Genomic DNA, 22459 nt, shown 5'->3' with positions numbered 1-22459 from the left:
CCTCTTGTTTTGTTTTTTACTAACACCTCCAGTTCAAAGCTTAAGTCAGGAGATATTTCTTTTTTGAATTTTGTTTTTTATTGGGATATAATTGACATATAACATAATATTTGTTTCAGGAATACAGCGTAATGATTCAGTATTTGTATATATTGTGATACGATTGCCACAAGAAGTCTAGCTAACATCCATCACCACAGTTAATTGCAATTTTTTCTTGTGATCAGAACTTCTAAGATCTACTCTCTTAGCAACTTTCAAAAATACAATAAGGTGTTACTAACTGTAGTCACCATGTTGTACATTATATCCCCAGGACTTATTTATTTTGCAACTGGAAGTTTAAGGAGGCTTATTTCTTTTCTCATCAACCTCCAGGTTTTATCCTGAAGGGAGTAAAGAGATGGCATGTTGACGAATCTGTTCTAATTCTAATACTCTAATAATGTGACCCACCATTCTGGCCTCCACATCTGTGGACCCACATTCTCCTGTTAGAAGTTCCCTTCCCCTCTTTTCCACCCACCTACATCCTATCCAGACAGCAAGTCCCCTCTTAAGACCATAGGCCTTTAGGAATCTCTCCTTGGATGATTGCCCACCACAACGATCCTTATTTGCTTGAAATTTCTGTAACCCTTTTAGTTTGTGCCAAACAATCCTCACTTAATTACACATTATCTTGGATCACTCTCTAGTGGTTTAAAGCATAGTGTTAAGCACATAATCCGTGTAGCCACTGGAAGAAGAAAGGCAAAGAGCTCACGAGAGGACAGGGATGTGATGCTTAGAGAAGGCCACAAGCACCACCAGGGAGGAATCATCCTGGGGGAGTCATTAACATCTAACTCTGGCCCTCAGACTAGCAAGCACAGTGACTGGAATGTCAGGACATCATGAGTTGTGATATCAACCAGAGGCAAACTAACCTGATTCCTAGAGGCTGGTTAGAATGCCAGTTTATTAGTCTCCAGTATGAGGTATAGTTGTCTGGTATACCTAGACACTCAAGTTCTCAGACAAATGTATCATCTCCCTCTGAATAAGCTATGTGAGTTCATTTATAACCATCACAACTCCTGGTAAGCATGGAAATGATGCAGAAGCGGCTAGTCAAATGATTTGAATGTTCAAAGGATTAAAACAAGGAAACCAGTGAAGTATTTTTAACGTAAGGATATACCTGCCCACAGAACTGGGTAGGTGGTATCCTTTGGTAAGATAAGCTTGGAAACGAAATAGCGCTGCCATGGATGATGACTCTGTGGCTCTCTCAGGGATCCTGTGAGTGACCAAACTTCTGTCCTACCAGCAAATTTGTCGTGAGATCTTACATATAGCTGATTAGTTTCCAGTTAAGTCTTACTCTCTTGTAGTTGATACATTTTTTTCATCTTTTCTCTGATTCACTTTATGTAGGAATATCTCACTTCTGTCATTCCAAAGTCCTCAGGGTGCCCCTCATTGTTGCCCCCCCTTTTTTTTTTACCATGTACCATAGGTACCACTAAATATTGAATGGTTTATTAACCAGCTCCAGTACGCAATCCTTAAGGCTATAGAATGCACAAACACTTACTTACTCAGCATTGAAGAAATAAGCGTATTATACTACATGCCAGCATTATTGAAGTTAGTAGGGATATAGAGGTGAGTAGAACATGGTCACTTTTCTTAAAGACTTTACATTTACAAGACAGGTGTATGAAGTGTTTGGGTGCTATGATGAAAACAGATGTGAGATATTAAACAGGAAATCATCAATTTTACTTATGGTAATCAGGAGAGTTTTCATAGAAAGAGAAAGATATTGATTAAAATCCCTTACATGTACCCTTTTTCTTGGTTTATAGGTTGCCTTAGATATCAATTCAGGTTATTAAAATCTTGACCTCTTTCTCATTCATGTCCACTCACTTTCATTAAATACTCATGCCTTGTCTAAGTTTGGAATGAAAGTGTCACAAGACACATCTTTCACTGTTTCCTGATTTACTAAACATGGAAGTGTAGCTCAGGACCTGAGCATTTAGTGATCTCATGTGACCATCAGAACAAGAATAAGGAAGGAAGTACACAAGTGAATATGATGACCTCTTACAAAGCCCCTATCTGGGTAGAGAGGTAGAGTTTTAATTAGATAGACAAGTGTCACATCCCTTCCATAGACATCACACATGCAAATTAAGCTTAGCATCATCCTGTTTCCTGAGAGTTATGGCCAAAGATATATATGGATGAAATCAGAGAATCTGGGAATTCTATAGATCCCAGGTTGGCCAAAAAAGAATCAGCATAATCTGACGGTGGCAGTCTTGAGAATCAGGAAATCCAAGACTCATGTGCTTTTTTAGTAAATCATTTAATACCTCTATATATTCATTTACCCATTTGAAGAAAAGAGCTAGTATATCTAGTGTTAATCTCTGCATATTAGATGCTATAAAGTAAATGAAATGTGGTCCTGTTCTTCCAACATCTTAGCTATTTCAGGTTTCTAAATTGAGAAAAAAAAATGTACAAATCATTGAAAGAATAATATGTATAAATCTTAAGAGAGCAGTAAGTGAAGTAATGCATTTAAACTGAGAATCAAGATGGACAAATATGTATAGACATACATATACATGTTTGAAAGAGCAAAATGTATAAACCTCTGAAAGGTATTTTAATGCACTTTGATGTATTTGTGTAAACCAGAAATTTTTGCACAAATGTTGTCATCATACCCATTTTTAAAGTAGCACAAGGTTTTCCTTCTAAAAATGGAACCAGAGGACAGTCATATTGTAGAACATTTTTCATTAAACAGACCATATTTCATTAAAATTGTTTTTAAAAGCTATTTCAATTTTCATGTTATTCTATTGAGGATAACAATTCTGAAAACTTGCTAACTGCTGATAAAAATAGCATTTGTATTCTAAGTATAATACTTTCATATTTAAGAAAAGTTTTCTCGGGATTTAGGATACCAAAATACAGTAAATAAATTTGTGTTTTCCATATGCACGCCCACCTTCCTGCATTTTATACCTGTCCGTGATTTTGCAAGATACAATGTTATATGGAAGTAAACACCAAATGACTATATTTCTGTGCAGCTCAAAGACTTCATGATTTCTCTCTAAAGTGAATGCCCCAAATAATTGAAAATTGCTGACATAGCAGATTCTACTGTTCTTCCTGGTATAATGGAATAAAGTACTCTTTCAGGTTTTTATTCTCCACCGGTGTGAAGAAAACATTGGTAAATTCTTAGGGCAGCTGATGAACTCATATGTATTGATCACTTGTGTTCAAGGCACCATGGTAGGCGTTGTGAGGATAATACAAATAGAAGTCTAGACTTCTGTACCCAGGATACTTGCAGTCTGGTTAGAAAGACACATGGTGGGAAGTGCTTTATAACATGGCACACAAGGCATTGTCTGGTAAATGGGGCATCTAGATAGAGATTGGCAACTCACAGGGCTCCCTGTGGTGCCTGGGGTCATGGATGGCCTGCTAGAGAAGGAGATGGGCTCCGTAGGATCTTCCCAACTGTTTGCAAAAGAAAATGAATTAGAAAGCACTCAGATATATAATTGCTTTTTCTAGAATACCCTTACAATATATTTCTTTAAGCATTTAACCGCATTTTTTGATATAGTGTTGTTTTCTTTTTGCCCTTCATAGATTTCTTGGTGGTTTGGGGTTGGGTTTGTGTTTTTCTTCTCTCTTGACTTATCTGAGAAATTCTGGCACTGGCAGGTTTGGGATGTTTTCGTTCAGACATTCTTAAGTTATTTGGTAAGAAGTAAAGTCTTTGTTGCATTTTTCTGCTTAGAAACTGCTTTTCTCTCTCTTTGTTTAAACCCTGAACTCAGTAAAAGCTCTTTATTTTTATAGATTGTCCTGTAAAGCAATATCTTTGGAAGTAAGAGAATAAAAAATACTTTTTTTTTTCCTAAGTGGAAATAGCTGTATCTTCAGAAAATATTTAGTACATTTAAGAGACGTCAGAGGCAACCTTACAAGAAAATACATGCACACGGTTACAGAAAAGAGAGCCTAGTGCTTTCGATGCCCATATCAGCAGGCCTCAGAATTGCTTGTGAACGACTGGAAACCATGGCCATCTGCCAGCCAGAAGCAACATCACCAGAATGGAATTCACAGTTACACTGTTAAGACTTATAAATACAGTGAGGGTCCAGGAGCCAGGACCTTCAGGCAAGTCAGGCTTGTCTGGTCTGGTCTGGTCCGGCTGACTGAGCATGCAGCTCTCTTTTTGCAAGAGGCCTTCCTCAGCGTCAGCGACTAAAACCACTTGTCCCCAAAGCTAAAATGTCCCGAGGGAGAGGGGGACGGCGGCCATCCCTTTTCTTGTCACACACTGTTGTCGTTGGGGCATGAAGTCATCCTGAGAGGAAAGTCAGGGGGAACACGGTTGTTCTGGGGGACAGCGTTTGGAAGTTAGGAAAGTGAAATCATTTTGAACAGGAATTCATTTCCCTTCAGAGAAATGGTGCCAAGTCCTAGCAACCGGGTGCTGTCGTGAAGGATGAAAGTCAAATAAACTAGAGAGCTGTATCCACAAAGAGTTGCAGGGAACTGACAACGAAACCTGGTGGTGGCTGGGAGGGGTGGATGAAATTAGCTTATGCCACGAGGAGTGAGCCAGGCAGCAAAAAGTGACAGGAAGCCAAAGGTGACTGAGACGAGGCTGTCCAGAAGCCTCGCAGAGATGCTCTCATTGAGTCCTTTCTCCTCTGCCTTCCTCCACAAGAAGGGAGACCGGACGAGTGAGTTTATAATGATTTCATTCAGTGGAGGCAGAACCAGCGGCAACAGCAACAAGAAGCGCTTGCTCAACACCAGGTTATCAAGCGACACACGCGGTGGGCATGTTCTCATGTAAACTCACGACACCCACGTGAGGACGCTACTCTCATCTCCATTTTACCCACAAGGAGAGGACAACATCGTGCCAAAGGTCACATAACTGGATAGTGAGAGAATGGCCTTTGTTTAACTTCAGATGGCTTCAACTTCAGAGTTCCGGCTCTGAGCACACACCGTTCTGCTCATTTCTTCCTTTGTTCACATATTCGCACAGGTGTTGCGTAACAACAGCGTGCCAGGCACTGGGCTAATTGAGGAGGATAAGAAAGGAGACCTCCTGCTCTGGAGTCTTGGCATGCAACTTATGATCTAGCTGTGGCTGAGACATAATGGTCACGAAATACTCACATACATATCTAACTGCTCACAGTCACAAGGAACATGACGGAAAGATGGTCGGGACAGGAGAACAGTGAGGCATTGGGGTGAGCATATCCCACTTTGGAAGGGAGCCATGAACTGGGATACGTAATATTAAGGAAAGGTGTGCATACTGAGAAAATGGGATATTATTTTGGGGAGTCAAGGAGAACTTTGCTGAGAAAGACTTACCCTTTCAGATCTGAAGAACTAAAGGCCGATGACTAGCTGGAGAGGAACACAGGCTGGGGAGCAGGAAGCTAGCAGGCACCAGAGCCCTGAGGCTGGTGACAGTTGACATATTACTGATTCTGCGAATGCTTATGGACAGATAATGTAAACTGCTGGTTTGTCACATTTATTTTGCTTCCTATTGCTCAACTGAACCTAAAATTTCTTACTGTTTCCCAGATGAATTGATATGAAGACATTCTCACTGTTCTTTTATACATTTTTTAAAATTTTTTAATGTTTATGATTTTTTTTTTTTTTTGAGAGAGAGAGAGAGAGTGAGCAGGAGAGGGACAGAGAGAGAGAGACACAGAATCCGAAGCAAGCTCCAGGCTCTGAGCTGTCAGCACAGGGCCCAATGCGGGGCTTGAACTCGTGAACCGCGAGATCTTGACCTGACCCAAAGTTGGCCGTTCAACCGACTAAGCCACCCAGGTGCCCCAGTTCTTTATACATTTTTAATTTGTTTGTCTTCTGCTAATTTTTTTCGGACTTGGCTTTGAAGGTTTTAGAGAAACAAGAGCCACATTTTTTGTTGCTCTTTGTTACATTATAGTTTCTAAGATTACATGCAATTAGATATTTAATAAATACATTGTCATATAAAAGTGAAAGAGTAGATAGGTCAATCCAGACAATGATAGAATTTAGTTGTTTTTAATTGATATGCTCAATTAGGAATTGACATTGCCTGTAAAAAACATCTTATCTTTCTATTTTACATGAGCTGAGAGATAGATTCACTTTTAATTTTTGCTAAGTGAAGCTTTTTAATATTACTTGAAACTAAATGGAAAATTTTCCAAATTAATGCTCGGCAGTTGAGCATGTGAGGGAAAAAAATCTTTCCTCTAAAGCAGCTTTTCCAGGGAACAGATTAGTATTAATTAGGGGGTGTTTTACTAATGGAATATTTTTCTTGCCATTGATGTCACTGTCCTTCATCCCCAAGGATAGCATTATTGACAGTGATTGCTCCTATGTGTGATAGACCATAGGCAGACACGCCATTTCACGAAATTCCATTTGTCACACCCCCTGAGACGACTGTCTTTGGCTTAAAAGCCTGAAGCTGTTTGTCAGGCCTGGCATTATTTGGAACTCTACCTGCTAAGATTGGAACTGGCCCAGAGACTTTTCCCCAATTCTTCCCGTATTCTTTTTTCATCACACAAAATAATTCTTAGGGGGTGCCTGGCTGACCCAGTCAGTAGAACATGCAACTCTTGATTTTGGGGTCATGGGTTTAAGCCCCACATAGAGTTTACTTAAAAATAAATAAATGAATAAATGAAATAATTCTTAAATAACTTTGCACACAATTATGTAGGGCTCCACAGATTGATACCAATCTTTTTATTATCTGTGGTAGATAAGATTGTGGAGAACACAGGAATACGACACCTTTAAAAACATGCTCCTGGGGGGCCTGGGTGGCTTAGTCAGTTAAGCGTCTGACTCCTGATTTCAGCTCAGGTCATGATCTCACAGTTCGTGAGGTCGAGCCCTGCATCGGGCTTTGTGCTGACAGCACGGAGCCATCCTAGGATTCTCTCTCTCTCTCTCTCCTGGCCCCTCCCCCCCTTTCTGTCACAAAATAAATAAATAAACTTAAAGAAATAAATAAAAACATGCTCGCTATCGTAGTTATCTTTGCATTTCCAAGGCTTAAAACAGTGATTGCCTGATAGCAGACATTTTAATGAGTACTTATGAAATGACCAATTGACAAAATGAATGACAGTCATGTCCACTGCTGTTAGTCAGAGGTGGGTTCCAGATCATGACTTTTGGTAACCGCCTCTAATCCTCTTGCTTCTTTTAAAAATTGATGATCACAGATTTAAAACCATGACTATTTCCAATGAGAATGCTCATAGTACTTCTATAGTATTTGTATCAGTTACCTATTCTGAAAAATAAATTGCCTCCAAATTTAGCAGCCCGAAACAAGTGACATTTTTTATCTCACGTTTTCTGAGAGTTAGGAATCTGGGAACAGCTTAGCTGGATAGTTCTGGCTCGGGATTTCCCATGAGGTGGCAGTCAGGGGTCTCTGCTGGGGCTGCAGTCACCTGAAAACTTGAGTAGGGCTGGAGGATCTGCTTCCAAGCTCGCTCATGACAGGAGGCAGGAGACCTCACCACATGGGTCTCTCTGCAGAACAGCCTGGCTATCCTCATGACACGGCAGTTGGCTTCCCCCAGAGCAAATGATCCAAGGGAGACCCCTTTTGTGATATGGTTTCCTAAGTTGCATGCTATCACATCTGCTTTATTTGATTCCTTAAATTACAAGTGATTCATTAAGTCAAGCCATTCAAAAGGAGGTTAATTAGGTCCTACCTTGGAAGGGAGGCGTATCAGAGAAGTAGTGGACATTTGAAATATCTAAATATTGAAATCTCTCCAACATATTAGCATGAATTGCATGCTTTTCTTAAGTGGCACAATATATCACAATGTTCCATTTGTCAATAAGAAGTGCTTTTAGACAAAGTGCTTTTCCTGGAAATTAGCAAATTGTTTTACAAAGTGTAAGTCATGCCATTTTTTACAAAATCTCGTAGTCATGAGAACAAGAATCCCCAGTACTTGAAGAATCGAAATAATGCCTTCAGTACCTCTGACACCACGGAAGTAGATCTCAACAAATTCAAATTTAAACAAATTAAGAACATCTATTTTGTACCAAGTACTATGTTACATGCCTGTGGGAAGGGAGTGTATGAAAAAGAGACAATCTATCCCAAAGAAACTGACAGTAGAGCAGACATGATGGACACAGACTGCAAATTTGATACAATATCAAGTTCATGGTAATGGTTTTTCTAATACAGCCACAGAGCCTGGGCTCTGGGACTGCAGGGAGAAGAAAGTTAATTGACACTGGTGAATGAAAAGGCTTCTTACAAGAAGTGCCCTTTGAACTGGGCCTAAAATGATGAGAGGCCATCCAAACAGATGGGACTGTGGTCGTAAGGACATAGAGGAAGGAACATGGAGGTCTCCCGGGATGGCCACAGCCGAGAGGAATGCGGGAATTTAAGACTGGTAGGCTGGAGTCAAGAAGGTACAAGCGATGAGAAGGTACACTCTGGGCAGCGGAGAGCTGCCAAAGGGTTTTGAACAGGAGGATTATTGAATGAATGAGCAGACTGATACTTCGAGAATTAAAATGTGGACATTTCAATAATAGTAACTATTTATGCTTACTGTGTGGTGAGCATTTTACATGTGTTATCTCTAGTCCTCGGTGCAACCTTATGGGTGTAGGTATTTTCATCACCTTTCACTGATCAAGAAACTAAGGATCAAATTGTTGAAATAAATCACCTGCTAGTGAGCTGTAGAGTTAAAATTCAAATCTAGGGTTGTCTGACTCCAAAGCTCCGTGTTCTTAACACACATGTGCAACTCTTCCCTTAATATATTTTGAATAAAATGTTGGGAATGTGTCGAAGAGTACACATGGGTTGTCAAGAAATGGTTTGGGAAACTAATTATGAGGCCCAAAGAACTCGGTATTCTTGTCTCTTACTTTTTTATCCCTACCTGTCAACCAAACTACTTATTGAAAACATACAATAAATTGCTGGGGTGGGCGGGGGGGGGGGGCATCCAGTTCTGTTGTACCTAAACCAATCACCAAAAGGAAATAGTTCAAAAGAACAGTAAGCTGTTCTTGTAAGCTTTGTAAGCTACAACAAAAGGAAAATACCTGAGCAGACCCGTCCCTAAACATTTGCAGGGCTCAGAGCAAGACAGATGGAAACCAATGTACCATATGTCTAAATATTTAAAAATTATAAATCAGGCTAACAAACAGTTAAATATTCCCTATCTTCCTACCTTGACAAATATATGTGCATAATTACAAAATGGAAAAATATATGGAAAACTATGTTTTTTTTATGACTGAAAGTCAACAAAATATCTGATGACTGAATTGACTTATTATTGTGCATGCCTGGATATTCTGTTGGGGAGTTGGTGATGTTTCCATGAACAATAAAATTAGGTTATATACAACTAGTAAATTATTGATTAATCTATAAAATTTATTTATTTGCCTTCATTTCTGCAAATCCCTAGTCTTGCTGTCACAACAAAGATTTTCATGTAACTTGTTTTCTGTTGACCATAGTGATCTAAACTTTAGATTTTAAAGGATTAAAAGTGAAATGGAACTTTATTCAAATGTGCACAACTTGAATATATTTTGACACGGAGCAGGAGGTATGCAGACGCATCCCCACTGGGGCCTGAACAGAGATGCTCACAAGAGCAGAGGCTTGGAATGACTCGTGACGCTGTGCAGCACTGAGCGCTCAACTCCAAATGTGTGTGACAGTCGTGTTGGTGTTTCTCTTGGGTGCAAGACTAAGGTGCCATGGCTGGCGTGGTTCCTTGATCATCGTTCACACGTGACTCAGCACTCTTCAGTTTACAGCAGTGAGACTACAGGTCAGGGGGTGGGTACTGCAGGGAGAGGCTGCCAGCAGGAAGACTTTACCTGTGAACATTTCTCATTATGAAACAGTCTGGTTTCAATAAAGTCACCAGATTGTACCAGGAGAAAAAGGGAGATTACGAGGATCCAAACGAATATGGGACCAAGTAGAGACGGAAACTGGGAGGAAATGAGGTGAAACACAAGGGAATGACACATTGGAAAGAGGGAATGAAAACCAGTCAAGAATGGAAACACCTGAAAAGCAGTTCTGGAAACCTCACTCATTCCTGCTGTCCAAGCGACGGGCTCCTATGTATACGGACCTGGTTCTTCCATATTCCCATCTGCAAATGTGGCCATGGTTCCTTGTTTTCTATTAACACTGAAGTACCCTGAGACTTTGGAAGTCTTCAATAGCAGAATCAGGGCCAGAGAACAGTATAAATTAAATAAATAAATAAATAAATAAATAGGAAAAGAAATAGCTCAACTGGGCTGCCACTCAGATCTTCCCTATGCTGTGCAGAAGCAGAGCTAAATGGTGATTTTGGTTTTGTGGTTAAAGACAAGTAGTATGCAACTTCTTAAGTGGTTCATGGCTGTCCATGTTTTATCCTTCTAATTGAAACAGTATTTCCCGCTTTTCCCAGACTAGCAATTTTAAAGGCGGGGTCTCTAACCTTGGGTACAGCCTGGCCTCCACAGTGTTGCACTGTTCCCAAGATGACAGGGGCTCCAGAACAGATGGGCCAGGCCGAAGCCTGCAGGATCGGGATCGGGCTCATGGGGCCACCTTGGACACCAGAGAAGGAAAGGCCCAGGGCCGTTTCTGAGCCTTGATGGGTTCAGAATGAATTTAAAGTGGTTAATCAATAAAAACAAGATAGGTGGGAACGTGGGAACGTGTTGTTCTCTGGGGCTAACAATGGGAACGGCAAGGCCGATTGCTGTGAATTCTAAACGATCAGACACTGTAAACTCTCTCACCCAGACCCCCACAGCTTATACCACTGGCTTGATATCATTATTTACTAATGATCACAGTGATACTAACACTATACCACAAGTGGGCAATGAATCTCCTAAGTGCTCAATAAATACTTGTTCATTAGTTGGCTCAACAGATACTGTTGGGTACCTGTGACAAAAAAGGTGCTGGGTCCTGATACAAAGATGAATGGGTTTCTGCCAGAACCTTCTGAGAGATTATAGTTTTGAAAGTGTTATGCCGATGATGAACGCATGACCCAAAATGCTTTTTTCTTTCATTTCTTTATTTCTTATGCTAAGCATTACGAATTTGATCTTTGGAAAAAGCCAGTAGAGAACTCAGAGGAAGTCATGGAAACTTATATTTTGGGTTGTTTTTTTTTTTTTTAACATGTTCCGATATTAAGAAAACCATACTGTTTCTCCAAGTGACTCTATTGATTATACTGTATGTGGACATAAGATGTTGAAAACCCAATCTAGCACATGCTCCAAATGCCAAAAAAAAGTCAGTTTTCATTCAGAAGAGCACTTTGCATGACATTTCTTTTAAAAGTTACCCTAAGGAAAAAGAATATGTATGACTACAGATTACAGGAAAGCAGCTCCCACTTAGCTTTTAAGTTATGCAACTTCCTCACTGATGACTGAGAGAAAAATCAAGAGGCAGCAAATAATAAAGGGTAAGGCAGGAAGTGTGTGGTGACACGAGTCCCAGGAGGGCTCCCCAGGCTGGTGCCACGAAGGAAACAAATCTGTAAGGCAGTTAAAGTTTTCCTGCTTCTCACATAATCCCAAGCAGAACACAAGGCCGTGGTTTAAATGTGTAGGTTTCAAGGAGTACAGAGAAATCGAGAATTAAGCAAGTGAAATCGCTACCTTGCAGAACGAGTGAGACTCGCTCATCTGTCTCCAGACAGTGCTTTTCAGCACAAGTGCAGCTGGGAATTTGGAGTCTCTACCAGCTCTCCAGCGTGATTCTTCAGTCAGTTCACATAGGGCCTGATAAGAGATACTGGAGGGAGTGTGGATTCAAGAAAGATAACGTGATGAGGCTGATGATGATGGTGATGGTGATGGTAATTACCCACCACCATTCAGTGTTTGCCAAGAGTTACCCATTATCTCATTTAATACAACAATACTAGGAGGTATTATTAACCCCGTTTTCTTGAGGGATAAAAATAATTAACTGAGGCTTAGCGGATGTGTCTGTGAGACGTTACAAAGGCGAGAAGAGGCAGAACAGCATTTGAGACCAGCACGGAGACTCCGGGACTCATGCTGTAAATCACAGCGCTTTGCTACCGCTATCTACATTTTTTTCCTCGGGGGATTTGTAAATGAAAGTTTGGTTGAAATGTTAAGCAGGACATGTGAAACGCCAAATGAGTGGAATAAATGATAAATGCTAGAGAGGTGGGTGGTGGAGGACTCATGTCTGAGGTTGGGTGAGAAGCCCTCTCAAACAAGGTAGAATTTACGTCTGGTTTCCGAAGAACCGGAAGTGCTTGGATTGAGAACTGAGGGTTACTTAGGAGCTGTTTGTAAGAGGTCCTCATCTTGCCTGGCGCTAATGAACACTAAAGATATCAACAGAAGTAAATACATTGAGTGCCCACTATGTGAAGGGCATTATTTTTGTTGCTTTAAAGCTTTTAAACGTTCTTTAAAGGAGGGACTGGTTAATCTCCAGTGTCTAGATCCATGAGACCCCAAACCAGATGGCTCCATGGAGCCTCTGGGAATGGCCTGTGGAACAATCTCCACTTTTGCACATACCCATGAAAAGAATGGTCCCTTGGGGATTTTGCAGACCTGCAATCTGGAGATAATGTAATGCTGATCATAATTCAACTGCCCCCAGATACGGAATTGCCAGATTTAGCAAATACAAATACAGGAGGCCCAGTTAAATTTGAATTTCAGACAAACAACAAGTAATCTTTTAGTACAAGTATGTCCCAAGGTTTGAAGGGGATACACTTATACTAAAAAAAAGGTGTTTGTCGTTTATCAAAATTCAAATTTCATCAGGCCTCTATATTTTTCTGAAAACTGTATTCCGATAGAAACTGGGGGAAAAATTCTGAGATCTGAATTTATTTGGCATATGAAAATACTACTCTGACTGAAAACATCAAATCAGCTTTAAAAAAAAAAAAAGGAAAGAAAAGAAAAAAGAACAAGCATCATAGGGCTACACACCCCCATGAGATGTGTTCCCTATTAACATGAAACCAATGGAGCAGAAAAAGAGTTGCATCACAAGACAATCTTGTGGAACCGATATAGAATCTGTTTTTATACCTGGCATATTCATTCAAGAAATCCTGCCCTTAAAATAATGGTCAGGGTTGACCCAAGTAACTCGTTTACTCTGCATCAAGATAAAAATACATTTCAGGACATGTACCCTGAGGACAAAAAAGGACATGCTGAAAACTGGATTTCCGAGTAATGCCCCCATTAAAGATGACAATTGAGTGGGGTTCGCTGAGGAGGCATATGCCTTCAGATTAAATTTTAAGTACGACGATCATTTTTAAAGTTGGAGTCAAATATCAGTCTTTAAACCAAGTTAAAGTCAATGCTGCAGCTGCCTTCTGTCACTGACACTGCTGTGGAAACATGCAGAAGGCAGACTGAAACATTTTTTTTTCTAGTGCAATTTCCAAAACAATCCAAAATTAATACAAACACACCAAATGCAGAAAGCAAATATATTTACCTATTTAACATCTATCTCGTGTGTAATTATTAAGTAAGATAAACTATTCTAAAGAGAAATAATGCACTTTGAGAGACTGGAAAGCATGAAAGGTAAAATGAAGTCTTGGAGAGGGAGAGACTTTAAATCACATTTAGACATAAATCCTTTCAGGTCACAATCCCATAGAGTACCAGCATCTGCTAAACCTAGATAGTTTATAATCGCTAAAATTGTTTTAATCTTCCTATGGAAGGCTTACCAAGGAAGTACTGAATTACACTGGGTTAATACCTCTAAGAATGAGCAGTCAAGAAATCGATGCATAAATTAATGCAGTGGCTACATAGTTAAGTCTCATGTTTGTAACGTATCTGAAGCAGGCAGAGGTTATCAAAAGATATAGCACTCCATTAGGGTGACATGTTCTCAGCGCTGTAATCACCTGGAAAGTTGCCAGCCATTATTCACCCTCGTCCACTCCTGCTATCGTCTCTGACCTGTCATATTCTTACCTTCAAGAAGAGAGGACGTAAAGGTTGGGTCTGTAAAATTGGAAGGGAACCATGGAAGCAGAAGCCCAGATATCCCAGTGAGGGGAGATGCTGGAATACGTTGTCAGTGGATGGTGTTCTTTGGATCAAAGCATCAGCTTTAAATATGGCATCTCACAGAGCCTAACTACTAACTGTGCCCTGAGTGGGAACAGTGCAGGGCAGCACTTAGCGCTGTGTGACCTGTACCGTCAGCACCCTGGCATAACATCGTCATGACGTACGATGGCTTAGTCTTTAGGTGGACAGTGCACTTGTGTTTGTAGAATACTGTAGTATGTGCAGAGAATGAACATTCTCACTCCCCTTCACTGGCTTTCCTGGGACCAAGGGAAGTATTTCAATGACATAGAGGTACAGACTGACAAATTGTAAAATAGCTAAGTGAATTCTCATATTTTAAGAGGAAGAGCAATATAACGTAATAAGCAATGAGTAAAGTGACTATGTTGGGTGCATTCATGCATCTGTTTAAACAGGGTACTAGTCGGGCTCTTCATTCCACACCCCCACCAGCTTGCTCTCACATTCCCTGGTCTCCAGGCATACCTGCAATTCCCTGCACACTTCACTACATGGCCCCCTGTATGCCTGTTCACGTTTGCATATCTTCCTGTCCCTGCTGGGATTCCCCTCTGCCCTTTTGTCTCCCTGCTGAATGTCGGCTTATTCTTCAAAACTTAATTCAAAAATCACCTTCTGACCTCTGCTCCCCAGGATCGCCTAGACTTGAGTGCCCCTCCACTGTGTCGCTTTAGCCTTTAGCCTTGTATTCATACTCTGCAGGAGAAAGCACAGAACACTGGATTCCGGTGAGTTGTTTCTCTGCTTTCCTATCTCAGTGAGACCAAGAACTGTGTCTTTTTCCGCTTTTTATTCTCATAATGGAATATGATACAAGGCACACATGGATGATCGATAAACATTTGTTCAGCAAATGGGTAACTGGAATGTGCCGTTGGCCTGGACACTGTGGGGGTGGGGGAAGAGTTGAGACAAATACAGTGCCAGAGACATAGCCACGCACGGCATCTAAATTACAAAGCTCTGAACTTAATGCACCAGCAATAAACACCCTAATAGTTGAGAGCAGCGAGAGTCAAATTCGGCAGGAAGGTTTCGTGGAGAAGGTAAAATTTGCGGTGGGCTTTGACAGAGGCATTTAGATGGAATAAGGCAGTGGCCCCCTCTTCCTGGTAGGTCCACCGGGGACATAGACCTTAGGACAGAGAAGTCGAGACAGACGACAAAGAGAAGGCCAAGAATGAGTGAAGGCTTCATGTTGAAAAGTAGGTTAAATTCTTCCCATTCTTCATTCTAGGCAACGGCGGGCTCTTCTTCCAGTATCTAGTTTTACACCTTCTTCCTCTGCCCTAGGAGGCATGCCTAAAAGGAATTCACAGACATTGTCTGTGGTGTTCTTGGGGACTGGATACACACGGATCTGCAAAGATGATGCTAAATATTTTTTTTTTTTTTTTTAGCAAATTGAGTATGTAACTCTGCCTCACTATATGCAGTACTTGTGTTAGCCTTGAACTTTCCTGTTCTTCTTTTATAATTTTATGAAATATTTCCCCGAGTCCCTTTTGTCCTAAAGCTCAAAGCTAGAAAGCATCCTCATTGCCTTCGTGTGTTCTGAAACCCATGGCTTTTCAGTTTCTGGATTTGGAAGTGCCATTTGATTATGGAGGATAGAAGGTTCAAGGGTGAAAAGCAATGGGCTGAGTGGAGGGAGGAGCAGGCAGGAGCCGAGGCAGCCCAGGGCTGATGGTGCAGCTGGGCCATGTTCGGCAGCAGGTGTGGAGGCGGAAGTGTGGGGGGTGGGGAGCCGGGCATGTCCAGGTGGCAGCAAGGTTCAGTGGGCCAGTCAGTGAACTGCTCACTGAGACAGTCTGCTTCCACCTTTCTGCACCACAACGAAAAGGCCACTGACCATTTCCTCCCTCAGATTTCCTCATCTCCGAAGACAGAATAACAATGTGTATTCACCAGAGGAATCACTGACCAGTGGCTCATTTAGGAACAGCTAATAGAGGTGGTAGTAAATACCTTTGAAAACAAGAAACAAAGCACACAAGTAAAAACAACAGGAAGTGGAAGAGAGAGCACTCTGTGACCCGAAATGTTCTGTGTCATATGCTGCTATCATGAGGCTGTAAGGCTTCAGGAAGACGTGTTGCTTAGGAGGACGGGAATGCTGAGGACCCGAGAACTGTGAACCCAGTATCCTGTTCCAGCAGCTTAAGGAGCCCGTGCCCCTCCTAGAGCATTTATTTCTGCACTTGAATTGCCCCATCCTCAGCCCATCCCCTTTTCAACTTTGTACAGACATAAGTGGCGAATCATTTTGCTACACAAATGACTCATGATTTCATGAGCTACAAGCAGCAGGTCCTGGGGCAGCTTTTCTTAGCTCCTAGGACAGAAAAGAGGCACATGGAGGCATGTCTCTTATAGGCTAGGTCTTTCTGATTTGTGAAGCAAAGGCAATGAGGGAACAGCGAGACCCAAGCTCAATTATCCAAGATTCTCTAGAGAAGGAAACCCGTACCCGACTTCCAAAGGCACACAATTCTTTCAAAATCTTCAGCCTCTACTTCTAAACTGGACCTGAGTTCAAAATCTCAGTTATCCTGAAAGGTTAAAGCATATTTATTTGGGTCATTTCTGTGCACATGGATGCAATTAACCTAAAGAGCTGGGATGCCCGGGTGGCTCGGTCAATTAAGCGTCTGATTTTGGCTCAGGTCATGATCTCACCATTCGTGAGTTCGAGCCCTGTGTTGGGCTCTGTGCTGACAGCTCGAAGCCTGGAGCCTACTTTGGATTCTATGTCTCCCCCCCTCTCTGCCCCTCCCCTGCTTGAGCTCTGTCTCTGTGTGTGTCTCTCTCTCTCAAACATAAATAAACATTTAAAAATTAAAAAAAAAAAGAATTTAAGGAGGAAAAGGCAACTTTCTGTAGTTTTTAGCATGCATCAGCTATTTGACAGCTACTAAAATATAGCCGCCTTTAGAGGGTAGCGTGGGTAGCCAACCACTGCTATTCAAGACAGAAATTTCGGCCAAGGATCTAGAAGCAAGTGTACAGTGTGTTCCCCATGACTGTGAGCATTTCTCATCTGGAAGATAGCTGCATCAACAATTCCTGGAGTTTTCTTGGTTATTTAAACCTTCTGCCTTGGAACTGGGTTCATGGCTTACCAACATTCACAACTGCGTCCTATTTTGGTGTATGCTTTCACAGAAAGAATAGGAACCCATAGAGGAAAATGAGAGCTAATGTTTCCAGAGGGTGTAACATCCCTTATCACATTTAATCCTCCTAAGAACCCAAAAAGTTAGTGCTCTTTTTTCCTTTTCACAGACTTTTTCAAAACTGAAGCTCAGAAAAGTTCGGTAGCTTGTCTAGGATCTAGACACCTAGAAATGGGGGTGCTGGAATTAAAACCCATAATTTCTGGACTCGGAAACCTGGGTTTCATCCACAACATCAGTTTACCAGAATAACTTGGGCATGGCCTTAAAAGACCTAGGCAGGAAATGCGCCTTAAAAAGTATTCATTTTTTATTATTCAGTTATTAGTCTGCTTATGTACTATGCTACAGAGAAATTCTGAGCATCAATAGTAAATCAAATGAAGGAGAAATACCTTCACTGTGTATACACGTATATATACATACTCTATACGTATGTATATATTTTTTAAATTGTCTCTTTGTTTCAAGGCTGGGAATGAAAATAATTAGAATTTGCTGTTGGGCGTTTGTGTCCACTTTAACCTGATCTATTTTGTCTAATGTTTCTTTGCAAAGCTCTCGAGTGCATTGTTCGCCTATCTGATCCTGTCGTCTAGAGACCGCAAAGTATTTCACATCTTACCCGGGGAACCGATCACTTTTAAGGAAGGGAGAGCATTCTTTACTGACATTTCCTAATTTAAATCCATTGAATGTTGTTTCAACTGCCATTTTAAGGGCAAAGAAAAAGCAATGCATCTGTAAAGAGCTCTGTCACTTTTCTCCATGTGATGACTAATAGTGGGGAACTTAAAACCTTATCCTTGGTATCTTTTGGAGTCCAGACAATTCAACTCTCTCTTGGGATGAGTAAATATCAGCCTGTTCCCAGGAAGATTAACTAGTAAGATGATGGAGGAAAAGCTGCTTCTTTTTAGAGAGCTATACTTAAACTGCCATCTATACTTCTTAAGACAGAATCTCAGATGATTCATTTCCATGGTGCTGTAATTTCTAGAAAGGAAAGATATTTTATACAGTTTTAAGAGTAACAGTAGTTTCTTTCCAAGATGTTAATTTTGGTCTCAAAGTTAAAGTTTGTTAATGTAATATATTCAATGACCTTTAAAAGGCCCTAAAGGGGAGAAGAATTAGTAGACTTTTGTTTTAGGACACCCCATTTCTGGCACGTACTTACTTGTAGGCAGATCCTCAATTACTTTGCCTGTTGTGGAGATGGTAACTCCTAAGCAGCTTTCTTCATAGCTTCACATATAAAGGGGGAAAAATGAAGAATATTTAAGTCCTTTGAAAGTTCTGAGAGTCCCAATGAGAAACAGAGCGTGAGTTTGATGGATAGAAAAGTCCAAATTTGAAACTTAGCCTGGCCACTTACCACCTGTCTGGACAAATCTCCTAAATACTCGATATCTTGGCTACCTCATCTGTCAAATGGGCGCAAATTAGTTTCCACCACCTAGGATGGTTGTGAGGACCAAAGGGACCACTCCCTCTAATTATAACATAAAGAAACTGAGGCACCCCCGCTGGTAGTGACTTACCCAAGCTCATCCATCAACAAAGACTTATTGAGGTATACCAGCGTGCTCGCAGGGGGTTCCAGAGCTACTGTTTAAATTACCACACTGCCTCAATTCTTAGGGACACCTTCTCAAAATTGAGAGCTCTTTTTGCTCCTTTATTTCAGCAGGCATGGTCATATTGCTGACTCTTTCTTGTTTATGGGCTGATGACTCATTTATGAGTTATCTAAGCCCCTTGTTCCTTCTCTCTTCCCCTCTTCTGCCATCTCTATCATGGGAACGTTCTCATTCCGCTAGCACTTCTGGAGATTGTGAAAGAGCGGTGAACGACAGTGAGTTAACTCCTTGGTAGCAGCCTTGTCTCTCAAGACAACAGCAGGCTCTGCTTCCTGGGAAGTCTTCTGGCTCCTTCCAGATCGCCACTTCTGGCTCCTTCCAGATCATTCTGCTCTGCTTGCTCCTTCTTTGCTGGATTCTCTTCTCCCACTAAATCCTTAAATGTTAGTGTTCCTTGGGGATCTGCCCTTGGTCTTCTCTCTTCTTCTTGCTTTCCCTATGAGTGATCAGATACAAGCTCGTGTCCTCGGTTACATCTATCTGATATTGACTTCTAAATCCATGTTCTTTCCCATCAGCACTCTCTTTTAGCTGCCATATCCAGGCAACCCTTGAACGTCTCTGAACATCCTTGCTACTCCCCCCTGTTCTATCTGTCTCTGTCTGTCTGTCTGTCTCTCTCACACACACGCGCACACACACACACACACACACACACACTATTTTCCTCTGTCTGTTGGATGTTATTCTCAACCCCTAGCACATGCTCCATATCCATCTAGCGTCCAAGTCATCTTTGTTTTATCTTGGGATTTGTCTTGAGTCTGGATCCCTTTCTCATCTCTAATGCAGATGTCTTAGTTCAGCCCTCATCTTTTTTCTTCCTGTGTCATCATGATACCCTTCTAAGTTCCTCTGTGGCCTCATTCTCTCTGTTCTACCTAATTTGCATTCTGTATTCTGCAAAAGATAATTTCAAAACCAAAATTTATCTTTGTTGATCTTCTGTTAGACATATTTTGCTAGATCTTCATTGCCTACAGAAGATATAGATAGATAGATAGATAGAGTTTCCTGGATTAGAACTCCAACCTCTTTCCATCCTCTCCATGAGGTACCCTGGGGGCCACTGTGTTCCATTCACAATAATTAACTTGCCCTATTTCCCCGTGTGTTTGCCCTATAAGAGCTATGTGATTTCCATCTCAAAGCCCCTGCTGTACCTCTCCTTTTCCCCTTTCTTAGGACTTGCCCTTAAGTCCTGGAAAGTTAGGACTAAATACAGAGAACAAACTAGGGGTTGCAAGATGGGAAGTGGGTGCGGTGATAAGCTAAATGGGTGATGGGCATGAAGGAGGGCACTTATTGGGTGAGCACTGGGTGTTATATGTAAGTGATGAGTCAGTAGGTTCTACTTCTGGAAGCAATACTACACTGTATGTCAACTAACTTGAATTTTAATTAATTCATTAATTAATTAATTAAAAAGTAAAAAGTAAATTAAAAAAAAGAAAGACAGTCTTTTTAGATTTCTAATCCCTCTTCTCTGCATTCATGGCCCTTTATTGATAACTTTATATTATCAAATCTTTTTCTCTGTCGCTCCCCAACAAGACTTGGAGCTCGTCAGATTGGATCACAATGTTTCAAAGACCCCAACACATTGGATGATCCTTTATGCACAGAAGGACTTTAGTATTTGTTGAATGAATGCACTTGTGACTATTATTAAGACCAGAGGAGTATTATTTATTATTCTATTTTCACAGTGAAATATTTAACTATTGATAATCATTACTAAATAACTCACTTAGCACCCCACAAACTAATTAACAAAAAGAGCCTTTGTAAATGGTCTTGGTATCACATCAAGATGTTAACAGTTTAGAATTAGGATTTCCTAAATATTTGGGGACCAGTATGACTTTGAGCCACTTTCAGGCCTCCCTAAAATTTATTTGACTTTAATTCACTTAAATTGTCTTAAAAAGGAATCATTATACATAAACTAATCTGACAAATTTCTATCTACAAAGATAGATGAGGATTATAAAGCTAGATATATTCCAGTCAATAGATAGAATGAAGTCAGCATCATGGGCAGTTTGAGGAAGTAGGGCATATACGATGCTTTAGAAAAGGCAGAGACAAAAGAATTTCTAAACTCAATTAAACCAATTGTATTTACATATGCTATAGTGTAAAACAGTATCAGAAGTTGATCGATACATCCATGTGTTGGTGTTATAAAAGTATCATAGTATGTATTTAATTGTCTAACATGATGCCCAGAGATAAGAAAACAATAACAATTATACCGGCCTACCTTGTTTGATCGTGCTTCACCTGGAATGCATGTCTTTGCAAATTGAAGGTTTGTGGCAATCCTGCTTGGAGCTAGTCTGTTGGTGGCACTTTTCCAACAGCGTTTGCTAACTTCATGCCCCTGTGTTATTATTATATTTGTTATGGTGATCTGGGGCCAGTGACTACAACTGCCTGAAAGCTCAGGTGATGATTAGCATTTTTAAACAATAAATTATTTTTAAGTTAAAGTGTGTACATTTTTTAGATACAGTGCTATTGCACACTTAGTAGACTACAGTACAGTATAAAGATAACTTTTATACGCACTGGGAAACTAAAAATTTCATTTGACTTGCTTGATTGTGATGCTCATTTTATTGCAGTGGTAAGGAACCAAGCCTGCAATATCTCCAAGGTATGCCTGTACTAACATTATCGGGTGCTTCTTGTATGCTGTGCTAAGTACTTCACACACACCACTTAGTCCTCCTGATATCTCTTTGATGCAGTTCCTATTATCACTCTTGTTTAAATATGAGTAAAATGAGCCTTAGAAAGGTTGAGCAACGTGTAGGAGGGCAAAACAAACAATAGCCCTGGTCGTCTGGTTAAATGGATAAATGCCTTTTAATCGTCTTGATGTTATACTAATTAGTAGGTAATTTGATAAATCATTTGATAAATTTGTATAAACTGTGTTTTGACACATCTAAAATGCTAAGGTATCATTATCATTATTGAGAAGAACGGAGAAAATTCATTGAGAATCATCCAAGTGAGGTACAGTTAACAGTTAGTTAGGTATAGTTAACCATGGGGTGTCTAATTGCATCCTTTTACTTTGCTTTGAAGTCTGCTTTTCTATCAAAATCTTGAACATGTACTACAAAATGGACCTAGACCTCTTTCTTGGACAGAAATGTAAGAAAAGCTATTTCTTTAAAATTGGACAATTACCAGGAATGACCACTAGTATATTTTTAAAGCATAGTGTGAGATTTTGAGGTCTGTTACTTGATGTGGGAAATTGTTTCTTGCTGGAGGGTAACGAAAAAAAAATAATAATTGATAGTGAGTTCTGTGGGCAGTGTTCAAGCATAAATGTACTCAAAATAATTACAA

General features: G+C 40.5%; 1 protein-coding gene and 1 long non-coding RNA gene across 2 annotated transcripts in view; one reads left to right on the top strand and one right to left on the bottom strand.

The window, feature by feature from the left end:
• MAML2 (mastermind like transcriptional coactivator 2) overlaps positions 1-22459 on the top strand; it is a 348179-nt gene that overhangs the window by 107132 nt on the left and 218588 nt on the right. The gene's annotated exons all lie outside the window — the stretch shown is intronic.
• On the bottom strand, positions 7780-21476 carry LOC125914882 (uncharacterized). Its single transcript, XR_007455469.1, has 2 exons — positions 18992-21476; positions 7780-18695 (listed from the first exon to the last, which is right to left on the bottom strand). It is a non-coding gene; the product is annotated as an uncharacterized LOC125914882 (long non-coding RNA).

Source organism: Panthera uncia, chromosome D1 (assembly GCF_023721935.1).
Source record: "Panthera uncia isolate 11264 chromosome D1, Puncia_PCG_1.0, whole genome shotgun sequence".
Taxonomy (NCBI): Eukaryota; Metazoa; Chordata; class Mammalia; order Carnivora; family Felidae; genus Panthera; species Panthera uncia.
This window is presented reverse-complemented; position numbering and strand designations above follow the sequence as displayed.